The 17,570-nt window shown below is 47.5% G+C and overlaps 2 long non-coding RNA genes across 2 annotated transcripts; both read right to left on the bottom strand.

Moving 5' to 3' along the window:
* Positions 1 to 274: 274 nt before the first annotated feature.
* LOC123727781 (uncharacterized) lies at positions 275 to 2,816 on the bottom strand. The gene is made up of 2 exons (XR_014379805.1): positions 1,382 to 2,816; positions 275 to 1,064 (listed from the first exon to the last, which is right to left on the bottom strand). It is a non-coding gene; the product is annotated as an uncharacterized LOC123727781 (long non-coding RNA).
* Positions 2,817 to 4,047: 1,231 nt separating this feature from the next.
* Positions 4,048 to 5,464, bottom strand: LOC123743209 (uncharacterized). Its single transcript, XR_006770032.2, has 2 exons — positions 5,108 to 5,464; positions 4,048 to 4,837 (listed from the first exon to the last, which is right to left on the bottom strand). It is a non-coding gene; the product is annotated as an uncharacterized LOC123743209 (long non-coding RNA).
* Between the last annotated feature and the right edge of the window lie 12,106 nt (positions 5,465 to 17,570).

The raw sequence follows: 17,570 nt of genomic DNA, 5'->3' as shown, positions 1-17,570 counted from the left end.
CCCAAACTCGGCCCTGGGGACCCCAAGGGGTGCACCTTTTGGTTTTTGCCCAAGCACTACACAGCTGATTCAAATAATCAACTAATCAATCAGCGTTGATGATTTGAGTCAGCTGTGTAGTGCTAGGGGAGAAAACTGAACGTTCCCTTGGGGGCCCCAGGACCCAGTTTGAGAAACCCTGAAGTAGACTATCACCCTTCTTTTATTTCCTTTTCTTTTTAAATGCCCCCGATTGTAGCTGATTATTGGGACAAACAAAACAATGTAAATCACATTTGTCTTAATCTGGATTTATTGTGTTGAATGTAGAGCAACACTAGCAGAGTGGAGTTTGGTCCCACATCAAGGCATCAGGGACTGTTTACAGGCTTGCTGGGTTAGGTACTGTAACCCTGGGTTACTGTAGAATACATGGTGGGCAGCAAACCAATCAGGGAGGAGGAGGCAACTACCCATTAACCGAAAATGTCCGAAAATGGCTGATAAACAGAATTCTTTAATTGTTCAAATGTATTTCTGAGCATTCTTGGAATCTCTGAAATAACTTCAACTGCATTCTCAACTTCCTTCGCAATTTGATCTTCTATGGGTGGAGTTGTGTCGGGACAGAGATCTTTCTTTGGATCCACGAACGTCGCTGGTGGCAGACTGAGACAATCCACCTGTTTCTTATAGAAGTCCAGTTCAGTAGCAGTGAGCTCCCTTCTCCTACTGTAGAGTGTTAGAGAGGTGTAGGTCTTCCCATCCTCATCCCATCTCTCCAGGGTCAGGAGGCAGTCTGAGCACGTTGTCAGGAGAACCTCAGTAACAGGGATGGGGATCACTGAGGTCCATGTGCTATTGTCATGCAGAGTAAAGTTAGAGTCGATCCTGGAGCATCCGAATCCAAAAGCATTTTGATGCGAAATACCGAAGCCATAGAACTGGGCGATGTCAAGAATGTTGTTCTGGGTACTGACTGGGACAGAGACCTCTATCCAGGCACTGTGTAATAAGGTATACAGTATTTGTTCCCAGAAAGGACGGTCTGAACTCTCAGCAATATACACCCACTTCCCCAGAGTCTGCAAGATGGAAAGGCAGATAGACAATAACTGGGTTAGCTGACACAAACAACCCTGTCTCCCTAACCATGGGTGGACAGACAGACGACGGACAGACACACACACACATAGACAGACAGACAGACAGACAGACAGACACACAGAGACAGACACACACACAGAGACAGACACACACACAGAGACAGACACACACACACAGACAGACACAGAGACAGACAGACAGACACACACACACAGACAGACAGACAGACAGACGGACAGACGGACAGACGGACAGGTGGATGGACAGACCGACAGTACAGTTCAGTAGATAGTACCTGAGTGACACTGCTCAGCTCCAGTGGTCTCAGGAGATCCTCACAGGTTAAAGGGGCCGCCTGGGAGCCACTCACTGAGAGAAGGCCCAGGACAACGGTGACACACACAGCCAGCATCATATCTCAATATGTCTCACTCACTATAATGAATCTCCCTGTGTCTCTGTACAGTAAGTCTGTCTCACTCTACCTGTTGATGTTTCAGTAATGCTAAGGATAGTTCAAGTCTTTTATATGATCTAATGTTTGCTCTCCTCTGCCTTTCATGGTACAACAGATCAGCCAGTACAATGAGGTCGTTCTCCTATAGCTCCTCCCACTGTCCTGCTCTGCTGTCTGGGTCACAGTTCCACCACTGTTGCTTAATCTAAAAAGACTCCTAATCTCCTGTGGACAGACTACATCATTTAAAATGAGTATCTACAGCAAATAAGTAACATTTTAGTGCTGAGTTCGTGAAATTAACCTATTCTTAAACAAAACTTGAACTGAAGGGTCAACATAACATACTGACTGTAAAAACAACCTGAACTCAGGAGTCAACGTAACATACTGACTGTAAAAACAACCTGAACTCAGGAGTCAACGTAACATACTCTGTAAAAACAACCTGAACTCAGGGGTCAAACATAACATACTGACTGTAAAAACAACCTGAACTCAGGAGTCAACGTAACATACTGACTGTAAAAACAACCTGAACTCAGGAGTCAACGTAACATACTGACTGTCAAAACAACCTGAACTCAGGGGTCAACATAACATACTGACTGTCAAAACAACCTGAACTCAGGAGTCAACGTAACATACTGACTGTAAAAACAACCTGAACTCAGGAGTCAACGTAACATACTGACTGTAAAAACAACCTGAACTCAGGAGTCAACGTAACATACTGACTGTCAAAACAACCTGAACTCAGGGGTCAACATAACATACTGACTGTAAAAAAAACTAAAATTAAAAAACGAAATGTCTTAGTAATGTAAGATGGAACAGATCAAGGAGACTACCACACATTCTAAGAGACCACTAGGGGTGCATCCTGACTGCATATGCTATAGCTCTAACTTCCTGTCCAGTGTGGATATCAACTTCCTCCTCTCTATCTGTGGTGTCTGTGTCCTGTGTTTCAGGAGAGACATGCAGCCGTGGTGCGCAGGAACAAAGAGCTGAGGGAAGAGCTGACAGCGTGAGCCCCACCTCTCCCCAACGTCCACCAACCACGTCCCTCCACCCAGCCTCACCCCTGGAAACTCCACAGCAGACACCAAGCCCTGGAGAGTGGAGGACTTCACTACCAACACACTACATCACCCACCTGACCCCTCCACACACACACACACACACACACACACACACACACACACACACACACACACACACACACACACACACACACACACACACACACACACACACACATCACGTACACAGACACTCACTCACACACACACACACACACACACTCACACACACACACACTCACTCACACATGCACACAGACATTTCTACACACGCTATGAACGCACATTAACAATCTGCCAAACTCTCGGCTTTAAATGTCCACATGTCCTGAAATGATCTTGAGGTAGCTGGAACAAGAGAGGTGATTGGTCCTCTTTAACAATGTGTCTCCAGAAGGATCAACTGTTTATCACTTCCTCCAGACTGACCCCTGACTATATATGGCACCTGTTCCCTATAAAGTGCACTACTGTTGACCAGAGTAGTGCAGTTATAAGGGTATAGTGTTCCATTTGGGATGCAGGCCAGGTGATTAACTTTAGTTTACTCTAGTCTGATATGTCCACTGAGTCTGGAGACTTGAATGTTATGACATCATAGAGCCACCATACATGACATCCTGGCCAGTAGAATGTTCTAAAGCCCCCTTTCCTTTATCTTGATAGACTAACAGCGACACACGTTCACTCTAAGTCTACGTGTGTGTGTGTGTGTGTGTGTGTGTGTGTGTGTGTGTGTGATGTGTGTGTGTGTGTTTCAAGTGAGGTGTCATATCATCAGCGTCCTCTCTCTGGTAGTTCCATAGACAGAGAATGGATGCTCCACATTCAGCCCACTAAAATGACCCTTTTTAGATATGTCACAACGATCTGCCAGCATCCTTCACAAGCTGACTACTACAGTACAAGTGTTCTCCCTCCATGTGTCTCAAGCTTCGCTGAATAAAGCTTTGGGGTTCTGTCAACATGACATGTACCATCTCATTATTTTCTGTGCTAAAGACAAGGAAACATGTAAACTGCCAAATAAAAGAACCAATGACTTAAACATATTGAGTGGCGTTGATGTTTTAGGAATGATTGTCCTGCTGTCGATAACAGACGTTGAGTAGGCTACTGTAAGTGATGTCAGTAGAACAGGGTTTCCCAAACTCGGCCCTGGGGACCCCAAGGGGTGCACCTTTTGGTTTTTGCCCAAGCACTACACAGCTGATTCAAATAATCAACTAATCAATCAGCGTTGATGATTTGAGTCAGCTGTGTAGTGCTAGGGGAGAAAACTGAACGTTCCCTTGGGGGCCCCAGGACCCAGTTTGAGAAACCCTGAAGTAGACTATCACCCTTCTTTTATTTCCTTTTCTTTTTAAATGCCCCCGATTGTAGCTGATTATTGGGACAAACAAAACAATGTAAATCACATTTGTCTTAATCTGGATTTATTGTGTTGAATGTAGAGCAACACTAGCAGAGTGGAGTTTGGTCCCACATCAAGGCATCAGGGACATTTTACAGGCTTGCTGGGTTAGGTACTGTAACCCAGGGTTACTGTAGAATACATGGTGGGCAGCAAACCAATCAGGGAGGAGGAGGCAACTACTCATTAACCGAAAATGTCAGAAAATGGCTGATAAACAGAATTCTTTAATTGTTCAAATGTATTTCTGAGCATTCTTGGAATCTCTGAAATAAAATTAACTGCATTCTCAAATTCCTTCTCAATTTGATCTTCTAAGAGTGGAGTTGTGTCGGGACAGAGATCTTTCTTTGGATCCACGAACGTCGCTGGTGGCAGACTGAGACAATCCACCTGTTTCTTATAGAAGTCCAGTTCAGTAGCAGTGAGCTCCCTTCTCCTACTGTAGAGTGTTAGAGAGGTGAAGGTCTCCCCATCCTCATCCCATCTCTCCAGGGTCAGGAGGCAGTCTGAGCACGTTGTCAGGAGAACCTCAGTAACAGTGATGGGGATCACTGAGGTCCATGTGTTATTGTCATGCAGAGTAAAGTTAGAGTCGATCCTGTAGCATCCGAATCCAAAAGCATTTTGATGCGAAATACCGAAGCCATAGAACTGGGCGATGTCAAGAATGTTGTTCTGGGTACTGACTGGGACAGAGACCTCTATCCAGGCACTGTGTAATAAGGTATACAGTATTTGTTCCCAGAAAGGACGGTCTGAACTCTCAGCAATATACACCCACTTTCCCAGAGTCTGCAAGATGGAAAGGCAGATAGACAATAACTGGGTTAGCTGACACATACAACCATGTTTCCCTAACAATAGATGGACAGACAGAAGACGGACAGAGGGACAGACGCACGGAAATGCATACGGACGTACGGATGTACTGACAGACAGACAGATGACAGACAGACGGACAGACATACACAGACAGACGGACTGACAGACAGATGACGGAAAGACAGACCGATGACGGGCCAACAGACAGACAGACAGACAGTACAGTTCAGTAGATAGTACCTGATTGACACTGCTCAGCTCCAGTGGTCTCAGGAGATCCTCACAGGTTAAAGGGGCCGCCTGGGAGCCACTCACTGAGAGAAGGCCCAGGACAACGGTGACACACACAGCCAGCATCATATCTCAATATGTCTCACTCACTATAATGAATCTCCCTGTGTCTCTGTACAGTAAGTCTGTCTCACTCTACCTGTTGATGTTTCAGTAATGCTAAGGATAGTTCAAGTCTTTTATATGATCTAATGTTTGCTCTCCTCTGCCTTTCATGGTACAACAGATCAGATGTCAGGGACATTTACTGTTTGTACTGTCTGGCAGAGGAGGCTGGTATGAGGATCTATAGGAGGACGGGCTCATTGTAATGGCTGGAATGGGATAATTGGAACGGTATCAAACACATCAAGAATATGGAAACCATGTTTGACTCCGTTCCATTTTACTACATTCCAGCCATTACAATGAGGCCGTCCTCCTATAGCTCCTCCCTGCTCTGCTGTCTGGGTTCACAGTTCCACCACTGTTGCTAAATCTAAACAAGACAAAGTCCCACTCCTAATCTGGTGTGGACAGACTACATAACATAAAATAAGTATCTGACACAATTATGCAACATTTTAGTTCTGAGTTTCTGAAATCAAATCACATTTTTATTTGTCACATGGGCCGAATACAACCGGTGTAGTTGTATTATAGTGAAATGCTTACTTACAAGCCCTGAACCAACAATGCAGTTTTAAGAAAAATAAGTGTTATGTAAAAAATTGATTAATAAAAAATAGAAGTAACAAGTAATTAAAGAGCAGCAGTAAAATAATAATAGCAAGGCTATATACAGGGGGTACCAGTACAGTGTCAATGTGGAGGCTATATACAGGGGGTACCGGTACAGAGTCAATGTGGAGGCTATATACAGGGGGTACCGGTACAGTGTCAATGTGGAGGCTATATACAGGGGCGGTACCGGTGACAGAGTCAATGTGGAGGCTATATACAGGGTGTGTACCGGTAGCAGAGTCAATGTGGAGGCTATATACAGGGGGTACCGGTACAGAGTCAATGTGGAGGCTATATACAGGGGGGTACCGGTACAGAGTCAATGTGGAGGCTATATACAGGGGGTACCGGTACAGTGTCAATGTGGAGGCTATATACAGGGGGTACCGGTGCAGAGTCAATGTGGAGGCTATATACAGGGTGTACCGGTACAGAGTCAATGTGGAGGCTATATACAGGGGGTACCGGTACAGTGTCAATGTGGAGGCTATATACAGGGGGTACCGGTGCAGAGTCAATGTGGAGGCTATATACAGGGGGTACCAGTACAGTGTCAATGTGGAGGCTATATACAGGGTGTACCGGTACAGAGTCAATGTGGAGGCTATATACAGGGGGTACCGGTACAGTGTCAATGTGGAGGCTATATACAGGGGGTACCGGTGCAGAGTCAATGTGGAGGCTATATACAGGGGGTACCAGTACAGTGTCAATGTGGAGGCTATATACAGGGGGTACCGGTACAGAGTCAATGTGGAGGCTATATACAGGGGGTACCGGTACAGTGTCAATGTGGAGGCTATATACAGGGGGTACCGGTACAGAGTCAATGTGGAGGCTATATACAGGGGGTACCGGTACAGTGTCAATGTGGAGGCTATATACAGGGGGTACCGGAAAAGACTCAATGTGGAGGCTATATACAGGGGGTACCGGTACAGTGTCAATGTGGAGGCTATATACAGGGGGTACTGGTACAGTGTCAATGTGGAGGCTATATACAGGGGGTACCGGTACAGTGTCAATGTGGAGGCTATATACAGGGGGTACCGGTACAGAGTCAATGTGGAGGCTATATACAGGGGGTACCGGTACAGTGTCAATGTGGAGGCTATATACAGGGGGTACCGGTACAGAGTCAATGTGGAGGCTATATACAGGGGGTACCGGTACAGAGTCAATGTGGAGGCTATATACAGGGGGTACCGGTACAGAGTCAATGTGGAGGCTATATACAGGGGGTACCAGTACAGAGTCAATGTGGAGGCTATATACAGGGGGTACCGGTACAGAGTCAATGTGGAGGCTATATACAGGGGGTACAGGTACAGAGTCAATGTGGAGGCTATGTACAGGGGATACCGGTACAGAGTCAATTAAATTGACTATGCATAGATAATAAACAGAGAGTTAAAGAAGGGGGGGCAATGCAAATAGTTTGGGTAGCCATTTAATTAGCTCAGGGCTGCCCAACCCTCTTCCTAGAGATCTACCGTCCTGTGGGCTTTCAGTCCAACCGTAATTGAACACACCTGATTCTACTAATTAGCTGCTCAACAAGACCTTAACTAGCTAAATCAGATATGCTAAATTAGGGTTTGATTGAAAACCTACAGGACAGTAGATCTCCAGGAAAAGGGTTGGGCAGCCCTGGATTAGCTGTCCAGGAGTCTTATGGCTTGGGGGTAGAAGCTGTTTAGAAGCCTCTTGGACCTAGACTTGACGCTCCGGTACTGCTTGCCGTGCGGGAGCAGAGAGAACAGTCTATGATTAGGGTGTCTGGAGTCTTTGACAATTTTTAGGGCATTCCTCTGACACTGCCTGGTATAGAGGTCCTGGATGGCAGGAAGATTGGCCCCAGTGATGTACTGGGCCGTACGCACTACCATCTGTAGAGCCTTCGGGTCGGAGGCCGAGCAGTTGCCGTACCAGGTAGTGATGCAACCAGTCAGGATGCTCTCGATGGTGCAGCTATACATTTTTTTGAGGATCTGAGGACTCATGCCAAATCTTTTCAGTCTCCTGAGGGGGAATAGACTTTGTTGTGCCCTCTTCACGACTGTCTTGGTGGGTTTGGACCATGATAGTTTGTTAGTGATGTGGACACCAAGGAACTTGAAGCTCTCAACCTGCTCCACCACAGCCCCGAATGAACCCATTCTTTAACAAAACCTGAACTCAGGGTTCAACATAACATACTGACTGTAAAAACAACCTGATCTCAGGGGGCAACGTAACATACTGACTGTAAAAACAACCTGATCTCAGGGTTCAACATAACATACTGACTGTAAAAACAACCTGATCTCAGGGGGCAACGTAACATACTGACTGTAAAAACAACCTGATCTCAGGGGGCAACGTAACATACTGACTGTAAAAACAACCTGAACTCAGGGGGCAACGTAACATACTGACTGTAAAAACAACCTGAACTCAGGGGTCAAACATAACATACTGACTGTAAAAACAACCTGAACTCAGGGGTCAACATAACATACTGACTGTAAAAACAACCTGAACTCAGGGGTCAAACATAACATACTGACTGTAAAAACAACCTGAACTCAGGGGTCAACATAACATACTGACTGTAAAAACAACCTGAACTCAGGGGTCAACATAAGATGTAGACTGTAAAAACAACCTGAACTCAGGGGTCAACATAAGATGTAGACCGTAAAAACAACCTGAACTCAGGGGTCAACATAATATACTGACTGTAAAACAGACAATAATTGGGACTGTTACGTGTATTTGCTGGGTATGTGGCTAGATTATGAGGTCAGTCTGTAGACCAACACCCAGTGGGTTTTGTTGACCAGAGGTATGAAACCAGGTGCCTCCCGAGTGGCGCAGTGATCTAAAGCACTGAACTGCAGTGCTAGCTGCGTCATTAGAGATCCTGGTTCGAGTCCAGGCTCTGTCGCAGCCGGTGGCGAACAGTTGGCATTGTCCAGGTTAGGGGCCGGCAGGGTCCCATCGTGCAGTGCATCCACGCAGTGCACGCTGACACTATGTGTATGGTGTTTCCTCTGACACATTGGTGCTCCTGGCTTCCAGGTTAAGCGTGCATTGTGTCAAGAAGCAGCTTGGCTGGGTTGTGTTTTGGAGGACACGCCTCTCGACCTTCGCCTCTCCCGAGTCCGTACGGGAGTTGCAGTGATGGGACAAGACTGTAAATACCAAATGGATACTACGAAAAAGGGGAAGATATCTTTTTTTATAAAAAGAGGGTATGAAACCATAGTGGTAAACACTACTTCTGTTACGAGAAACAGGAAGTTGGCTCGGGACAGAGATCTTTCTGTGGATCCACGAACGTCGCTGGTGGCAGACTGAGACAATCCAACTGTTTCTTATAGAAGTCCAGTTCAGTAGCAGTGAGCTCCCTTCTCCTACTGTAGAGTGTTAGAGAGGTGTAGGTCTCCCCATCCTCATCCCATCTCTCCAGGGTCAGGAGGCAGTCTGAGCACGTTGTCAGGAGAACCTCAGTAACAGGGATGGGGATCACTGAGGTCCATGTGCTATTGTCATGCAGAGTAATGTTAGAGTCGATCCAGGAGCATCAGAATCCTCTGATCCGGAATACTGATGCCAAAGAAGTCTACGTCCTTTATCCAGGCACTGTGTAATAATGTATTCATTATTAGCTACTAGGAAGGACGGCCTGAACTCTCAACAATGGACACCCACTTCACCAGAGTCTGCTAGATGGAAAGGGAGAGAGACAATAACTGGGTTAGCTGACACATACAACACTGTCTCCCTAACTATGGGTGGACAGACAGACGGGCGGATTGGTGAACAGATGGACAGGCGGACGGACAGATGGACAGGCGGACGGACGGACAGACGGACAGGCAGACAGGCGGACGGACAGACAGACAGACAGTTATAATGTTTACTCTCCTGTGCCTTTTATGACACAACAAGTCAGGTTCTAGGAACATTTGCTGTTTGCTCCGTCAAGGTTTCCAGTTCTACAACGGTTGCTAAATCTAATCATCCCAAAGTCCCATTTACCCATTCCTGATCTCTTGTGGACAGACTATGTTACATAAATCGAGTATCTGACGCAATTTTTGTTCTGGGTTTTCCAAGATGAACCCATTCCTAAACGGCAAACACAGAGTGCAGTTGTTTCCAGCAGGGGGCAGTAAAACTTTTTGACTAGCTTATACTGAATTTAATTGTATTGACAATACCGTATTGCATTGAATAAAAGGGGCTTTTCAGATTCCTATAGTGCCTTTATTGAAGTCTTAAGTCTTGTGAGTATCTTGATCTGGTGCAGCACTTGTAATTCCAAGTCCAACATCCCAGTATTCTGAAGTCTAACATCCCAGTATTCTAAAGTCTAACATCCCAGTATTCTAAAGTCTAACATCCCAGTATTCTAAAGTCTAAACTATTAGTATTCTAAAGTCTAACATCCCAGTATTCTAAAGTCTAACATCCCAGTATTCTAAAGTCTAACATCCCAGTATTCTAAAGTCTAACATCGTAGTATTCTAAAGTCTAACATCGTAGTATTCTAAAGTCTAACATCCCAGTATTCTAAAGTCTAACATCGTTGTATTCTAAAGTCTAACATCCTGTCACGCTGGACAATACTGCCGCCCGCCGGAGGAGATAGAGGCAGCGAAGGCAGAACGGCGTTTCTGGGACGATCGGCTGGCTCGGCAAGAGGAGGAGAGGCAGCCCCAAGATTTTTTTGGGGGGGGCACACGGAAAGGTCGGCGGTGCCGAGGATGGAACCAGAGCCAGTCGGGTGAAGTTGGAGGTGAGCGAAGGGCGCGAAGCAGAGACAGTGAAGGAGTTGATGGGGTGATTGGAGGAGAGAGATATGAGAGAGTTGCTGTGTTGGTGCATGAGGCACGACATTTGCCCTATGGAGCGTGTCCTCGAATTGATGTCACCTGAGTCAGCTCTCCATACTCGTCCTGAGGTGCGTGCTAGCCGTCTGGTGAAGACTGTGCCAGCCCCACGCACCAGGCCTCCTGTGCACCTCCCCAGCCCTGCACGTCTTGTGCCTGCTCCCAGAGCCAGGCCTCCTGCATGTCTCCCCAGCCTGGTGAATCCTGTGCCGGCGCCCAGAGCCAGGCCTCCTGCATGTCTCCCCAGCCTGGTGAGTCCTGTGCCTGCGCCCAGAGCCAGGCCTCCTGCATGTCTCCCCAGCCTGGTGAGTCCTGTGCCTGCGCCCAGAGCCAGGCCTCCTGCAAGTCTCCCCAGCCTGGTGAGTCCTGTGCCTGCTCCCAGAGCCATGCCTCCTGCATGTCTTCCCAGCCTGGTGAGCCCTATGCCTCCTCCACGGACCAGGCCTCCAGTGGGTCTCCCCAGCCTGGGGAATCCGGCGCAGCCAGAGTCGCCCGCCTGTCCTCCGGCGCAGCCAGAGTCGCCCGCCTGTCCTCCGGCGCAGCCAGAGTCGCCCGCCTGTCCTCCGGCGCAGCCAGAGTCGCCCGTGGCGAGGGACCCCGCTCTAGAGGTGCCACCAAAGTGGGGCGAGCCAGTGGTGGAGCGGGGTCTGCGTCCCATTCCAGAGCCGCCACCGCGGAGGAATGCCCACCCAGACCCTCCCCTATAGGTTCAGGTTTTGCGTCCGGAGTCCGCACCTTTGGGGGGGGGGGTACTGTCACACCCTGACCTGAGAGCCTTTTTTATGTCTCTATTTAGGTTTGGTCAGGGTGTGAATTGGGTGGGCATTCTATGTCCTTTTTTATATGCTTTGTATTTTTTTGTTTTTGGCCTGGTATGGCTCTCAATCAGGGACAGCTGTACATCGTTGTCGCTGATTGGGAGTCATACTTAGACAGCCTGTTTTCCTTTGGGGTTTGTGGGTAGTTATTTTCTGTTTAGTAATTTGTTACCTGACAGAACTGTTTGGCTGTTGTCTTTTGTTTATTTTGTAAAGTGTTCTCTTTTTACATTAAGTTTCAAAGATGAGCACTAACCACACTGCGCCTTGGTCTACTCCATTCAACAGCCGTTACACATCCGAGCATTCTAAAGTGTAACATCCCAGCATTCTAAAGTCTAACATCCCAGTATTGTATAGCATGCTGTTTACCACCGTAATAAGAGGATAAGTTATTGTTTTCTCACCCAGGGTGGAGTCAGGTGCCATCTAGCAGGCCGTAGAACCCCCAGATACCCTGTAATGAACATGAACTCTCCCTGGCAGTCACAGAGGAGGCCTTTCTCCCAGCGTTTCATCAACACTCCAGTCCCCTATTGATGGGGCCAACAGTGGCTTTATATACTGTACAAACAGCAGCTAGGAGCCGCAGCACACTGACTCATTCTTCTTTGTGTGAGAACGTAGGGGGAGGCCCTGTCTGCTCCTTTGTGACGGTGTCTGTCAACAGTGTAGTTGTGCAGTTGGAGGCTGATGCCATTGTGGAGGCCAGTGCCTCTTATTGACTCAGGGCCTCGCCAGGCTTGTTCCCAGGGCCCAACCTGAGGGCTCATGAATAATGGAGACAGGATCCTCGGGGGCAGAGGGAGGTTGAGAGGAAGTTTGGCACACTAGTCACTATTTAGTGCACTACTTTTGACCAGGACCCATAGGGAATAGGGTGCCATTTGGGACAGAACATTTGACGAAGTGGGGTTATTTCAAATCTGAAGCTGCTGGTTTTAACTTTTTAAGCACATGAGTAATGGTGGGGTCACGTTCACTATCAGTGTGTCTGTTGCAACCTGGAGTCAGATAGCTGCAGTGGTCTGTGTGTATGCAGTGTATTTATGCATGTGCGTGTGTGCGTGCTCGGTGTTCATGCGTGTGTGTAACATACTATACATCTGGATGTTGATGTGCAGTTCCTTGCATATTCAAAGAGCTAAGACATCCCAAAGATTTGACAGTTGAGAAGCTATTTTTCCTTTCTGAGAACTCAAGGCAAGTTTATACAGCCTTTCACTTCAAATCAAAATCAAATCAAATGTATTTGTCACATACACATGGTTAGCAGGTGTTAATGCAAGTGTAGCGAAATGCTTGTGCTTCTAGTTCCGACCATGCAGTCATATCTAACAAGTAATCTACCAATTCCACAACAACTACCTTATACACACAAGTGTAAAGGAATGAATACGAATATGTACCGGTACATAAAAATATATAAATGAGTGATGGCCGAACGGCATAGGCAAGATGCAGTAGATGGTTTAGAGTACAGTATATACATATGAGATGAGCAATGTAGGGTATGAGAACATTATATAAAGTGGCATTGTTTAAAGTGGCTAGTGATACATTACATCATGATGGCAAGATGCAGTAGATGGTATAGCATACAGTATATACATATGAGATGAATAATGTAGGTTATGTAAACATGATCTAATATAAATAATATAAAGTGGCAAGTGATAAATTGATTACATCAATTTTTCCATTATTAAAGTGGCTAGTGATACATTACATCAGGATGGCAAGATGCAGTAGATGGTTTAGAGTACAGTATATACATATGAGATGAGTAATGTAGGGTAAGTAAACATTATATGATATAAAGTGGCTAGTGATAAATTGATTACATCAATTTTTCCATTATTAAAGTGGGTGGAGTTGAGTCAGTATGTTGGCAGCAGCCACTCAATGTTAGTGATGGCTGTTTAACAGTCCGATGGCCTTGAGATAGAAGCTGTTTTTCAGTCTCTCGGTTCCAGCTTTGATGCACCTGTACTGACCTCGCCTTCTGGATGATAGCGGGGTGAACAGGCAGTGGCTCGGGTGGTTGATGTCCTTGATGATCTTTTTGGCCTTCCTGTGACATCGGATGGTGTAGGTGTCCTGGAGGGCAGGTAGTTTGCACCTGGTGATGCGTTGTGCAGACCTCACTACCCTCTGGAGAGCCTTCCGGTTATGGGCGGAGCAGCTGCCGTACCAGGCGGTGATACAGCCCGACAGGATGCTCTCGATTGTGCATCTGTAAAAGTTTGTGAGTATTTTTGGTGACAAGCCAAATTTCTTCAGCCTCCTGAGGTTGAAGAGGCGCTGCTGCGCCTTCTTCACCACGCTGTCTGTGTGGATGGACCATTTCAGTTTGTCCGTGATGTGTACACCGAGGAACTTAAAACTCTCTACCCTCTCCACTACTGTCCCGTCAATGTGGATAGGGGGGGTGCTCCCTCTGCTGTTTCCTGAAGTCCACGATCATCTCCTTTGTTTGTTTACGTTGAGTGAGAGATTTTTTTCCTGACACCACACTTTGAGTGCCCTCACCTCCTCCCTGTAGGCTGTCTCGTCGTTGTTGGCAGTCAAGCCTACCACTGTAGTGTTATCTGCAAACTTGATGATTGAGTTGGAGGTGTGCATGGCCACGCAGTCGCAGGTGAACAGGGAGTACAGGAGAGGGCTGAGAACGCACCCTTGTGGGGCCCCAGTGTTGAGGATCAGCGGGGTGGAGATGTTGTTACCTACCCTCACCACCTGGGGGCGGCCCGTCAGGAAGTCCAGGACCCAGTTGCACAGGGCGGGGTCGAGACCCAGGGTCTCGAGCTTAATGACGAGTTTGGAGGGCACTATGGTGTTAAATGCTGAGCTGTAATCGATGAACAGCATTCTTACATAGGTATTCCTCTTGTCCAGATGGGTTAGGGCAGTGTGCAGTGTGATTGCGATTGCGTCGTCTGTGGACCTATTGGGTCGATAAGCAAATTGAATTGGGTCTAGGGTGTCAGGTAGGGCGGAGGTGATATGGTCCTTGACTAGTCTCTCAAAGCACTTCATGATGATGGAAGTGAGTGCTACAGGGCGGTAGTCATTTAGCTCAGTTACCTTAGCTTTCTTGGGAACAGCAACAATGGTGGTCCTCTTGAAGCATGTGGGGACAGCAGACTGGGATAAGGATTGACTGAATATGTCTGTAAACACACCAGCCAGCTGGTCTGCGCATGCTCTGAGGACGCGGCTGGGGATGCCGTCTGGGCCTGCAGCCTTGTGAGGGTTAACACGTTTAAATGTTTTACTCACGTTGGCTGCAGTGAAGGAGAGCCCACAGGTTTTGGTAGCAGGCCGTGTTAGTGGCACTGTATTGTCCTCAAAGTGAGCAAAAAAGTTGTTTAGTCTGTCTGGGAGCAAGGCATCGTGATCCGCAACTTGTCACAGCAACCACTTCCTGATCTGTGTGGACTGAGGGTTTGTCCTTTTCCCATTCACTTCTGTGAATGTTATTCTCCTCTTCACCTATGCCCTTCCCTTGTCCCTGCTCTGTGTATAGAGGAGTAATCCTTCCCTTGTCCCTGCTCTGTGTATAGAGGAGTAATCCTTCCCTTGTCCCTGCTCTGTGTATAGAGGAGTAATCCTTCCCCTGTCCCTGCTCTGTGTATAGAGGAGTAATCCTTCCCTTGTCCCTGCTCTGTGTATAGAGGAGTAATCCTTCCCCTGTCCCTGCTCTGTGTATAGAGGAGTAATCCTTCCCCTGTCCCTGCTCTGTGTATAGAGGAGTAATCCTTCCCCTGTCCCTGCTCTGTGTATAGAGGAGTAATCCTTCCCCTGTCCCTGCTCTGTGTATAGAGGAGTAATCCTTCCCCTGTCCCTGCTCTGTGTATAGAGGAGTAATCCTTCCCCTGTCCCTGCTCTGTGTATAGAGGAGTAATCCTTCCCCTGTCCCTGCTCTGTGTATAGAGGAGTAATCCTTCCCCTGTCCCTGCTCTGTGTATAGAGGAGTAATCCTTCCCCTGTCCCTGCTCTGTGTATAGAGGAGTAATCCTTCCCCTGTCCCTGCTCTGTGTATAGAGGAGTAATCCTTCCCCTGTCCCTGCTCTGTGTATAGAGGAGTAATCCTTCCCCTGTCCCTGCTCTGTGTATAGAGGAATAATCCTTCACCTGTAGACCAGGACCTTCCACCTAATCCTACAGGATTACTCTAGATGCTTTAGTACTTACTGCCTTTTATTTAGTTATGACAGGTCTGTGTCAACAATGTTACCTTCTCAACCCACAACGTGATGGAAAAAAATCTTTGTCCGGGGAAAGCCACTTGTCTAAACAGATAACTCTGAGAACGACAAATGTTTTTTATCAAATCAAATCAAATCAAATAAATTTTTATATAGCCCTTCGTACATCAGCTGATATTCTCAAAGTGCTGTACAGAAACCCAGCCTAAAACCCCAAACAGCAAGCAAAGCATGTGAAAGAAGCACGGTGGCTAGGAAAAACTCCCTAGGAAAAACTCCCTAGAAAGGCCAGAACCTAGGAAGAAACCTAGAGAGGAACCAGGCTATGAGGGGTGGCCAGTCCTCTTCTGGCTGTGCAGGGTGGATATTATAACAGAACATGGTCAAGATGTTAAAATGTTAAAATGTTCATAAATGACCAGCATGGTCAAATAATAATAATCATAGTAGTTGTCGAGGGTGCAACAAGCACCCTCTTTATAAATGACAACGTTGTGATTGATTTGAGTTGGTATGAAAGCAAAGATTGCAGTATGATTTAACCACAACTATTTATAGGAAGAGCCATGTTGCCCATATCTGGGCATGGAGTGCTGCCAATTGTGGAATATACACATGGCCTTGGCCTGATCTACAGATCACTTTGCATCCTAAATAACTCATTATTATATGAAGATCACAGTCAGTTACCCTAAATGCATCATGTCAGCTGTAAAGTCGAACAAGCCCACTTTCTCTCACAGGCATGGAGAATGTCCTTGAGATGTTGTTGCCAGCTCTGAGCTCCAGCAGGGGGCATGTGTTATGGTCCGTGCTCCCCAGTCTCAGCCATCTGTTGTCAGGCTCACACGGCCTTGGGACCTGCCCTCTCCTCACAGCCTCCAAGACGGGCGGCTGCTGCATGAAGGGGGACAAGATGCTCGTGTGTGTGTGTGTGTGTGTGTGTGTGTGTGTGTGTGTGTGTGTGTGTGTGTGTGTGTGTGTGTGTGTGTGTGTGTGTGTGTGTGTGTGTGTGTGTGTGTGTGTGTGTGTGTGTGTGTGTGTAGGGGGGGGGGGGGGCTGCTCCTCTCACTGAGACACTGCTTGTTCTGTGTCCATAACGCTGGGAGGTGCTGCAAGCTGCACATGGGACACTGCACTCACAAGGTTCCATTTTGGATGCAAACACAGAGAGCAGAGCAGTGCAGAGCCCCATTCATGAAGTGGAGGAGAGCAGGGCCCCAGTTATGGAGTGGAGGAGAGCAGGGCCCCAGTTATGGAGTGGAGGAGAGCAGGGCCCCAGTTATGGAGTGGCGGAGAGCAGGGCCCCAGTTATGGAGTGGAGGAGAGCAGGGCCCAGTTATGGAGTGGAGGAGAGCAGGGCCCCAGTTATGGAGTGGAGGAGAGCAGGGCCCCAGTTATGGAGTGGAGGAGAGCAGGGCCCCAGTTATGGAGTGGAGGAGAGCAGAGCCCCAGTTATGGAGTGGAGGAGAGCAGGCCCCAGTTATGGAGTGGAGGAGAGCAGGCCCCAGTTATGGAGTGGAGGAGAGCAGAGCCCCAGTTATGGAGTGGAGGAGAGCAGAGCCCCAGTTATGGAGTGGAGGAGAGCAGAGCCCCAGTTATGGAGTGGAGGAGAGCAGAGCCCCAGTGGAGGAGAGCAGAGCCCCAGTTATGGAGTGGAGGAGAGCAGAGCCCCAGTTATGGAGTGGAGGAGAGCAGAGCCCCAGTTATGGAGTGGAGGAGAGCAGAGCCCCAGTTATGGAGTGGAGGAGAGCAGAGCCCCAGTTATGGAGTGGAGGAG

The sequence above is a fragment of the Salmo salar genome, chromosome 02 (genome assembly GCF_965601325.2).
Source record: "Salmo salar chromosome 02, fSalSal1, whole genome shotgun sequence".
Lineage (NCBI taxonomy): Eukaryota > Metazoa > Chordata > Actinopteri > Salmoniformes > Salmonidae > Salmo > Salmo salar.
Note: the sequence above shows the minus strand (reverse complement) of the source record. Positions and strands in the feature narration are given on the sequence as shown.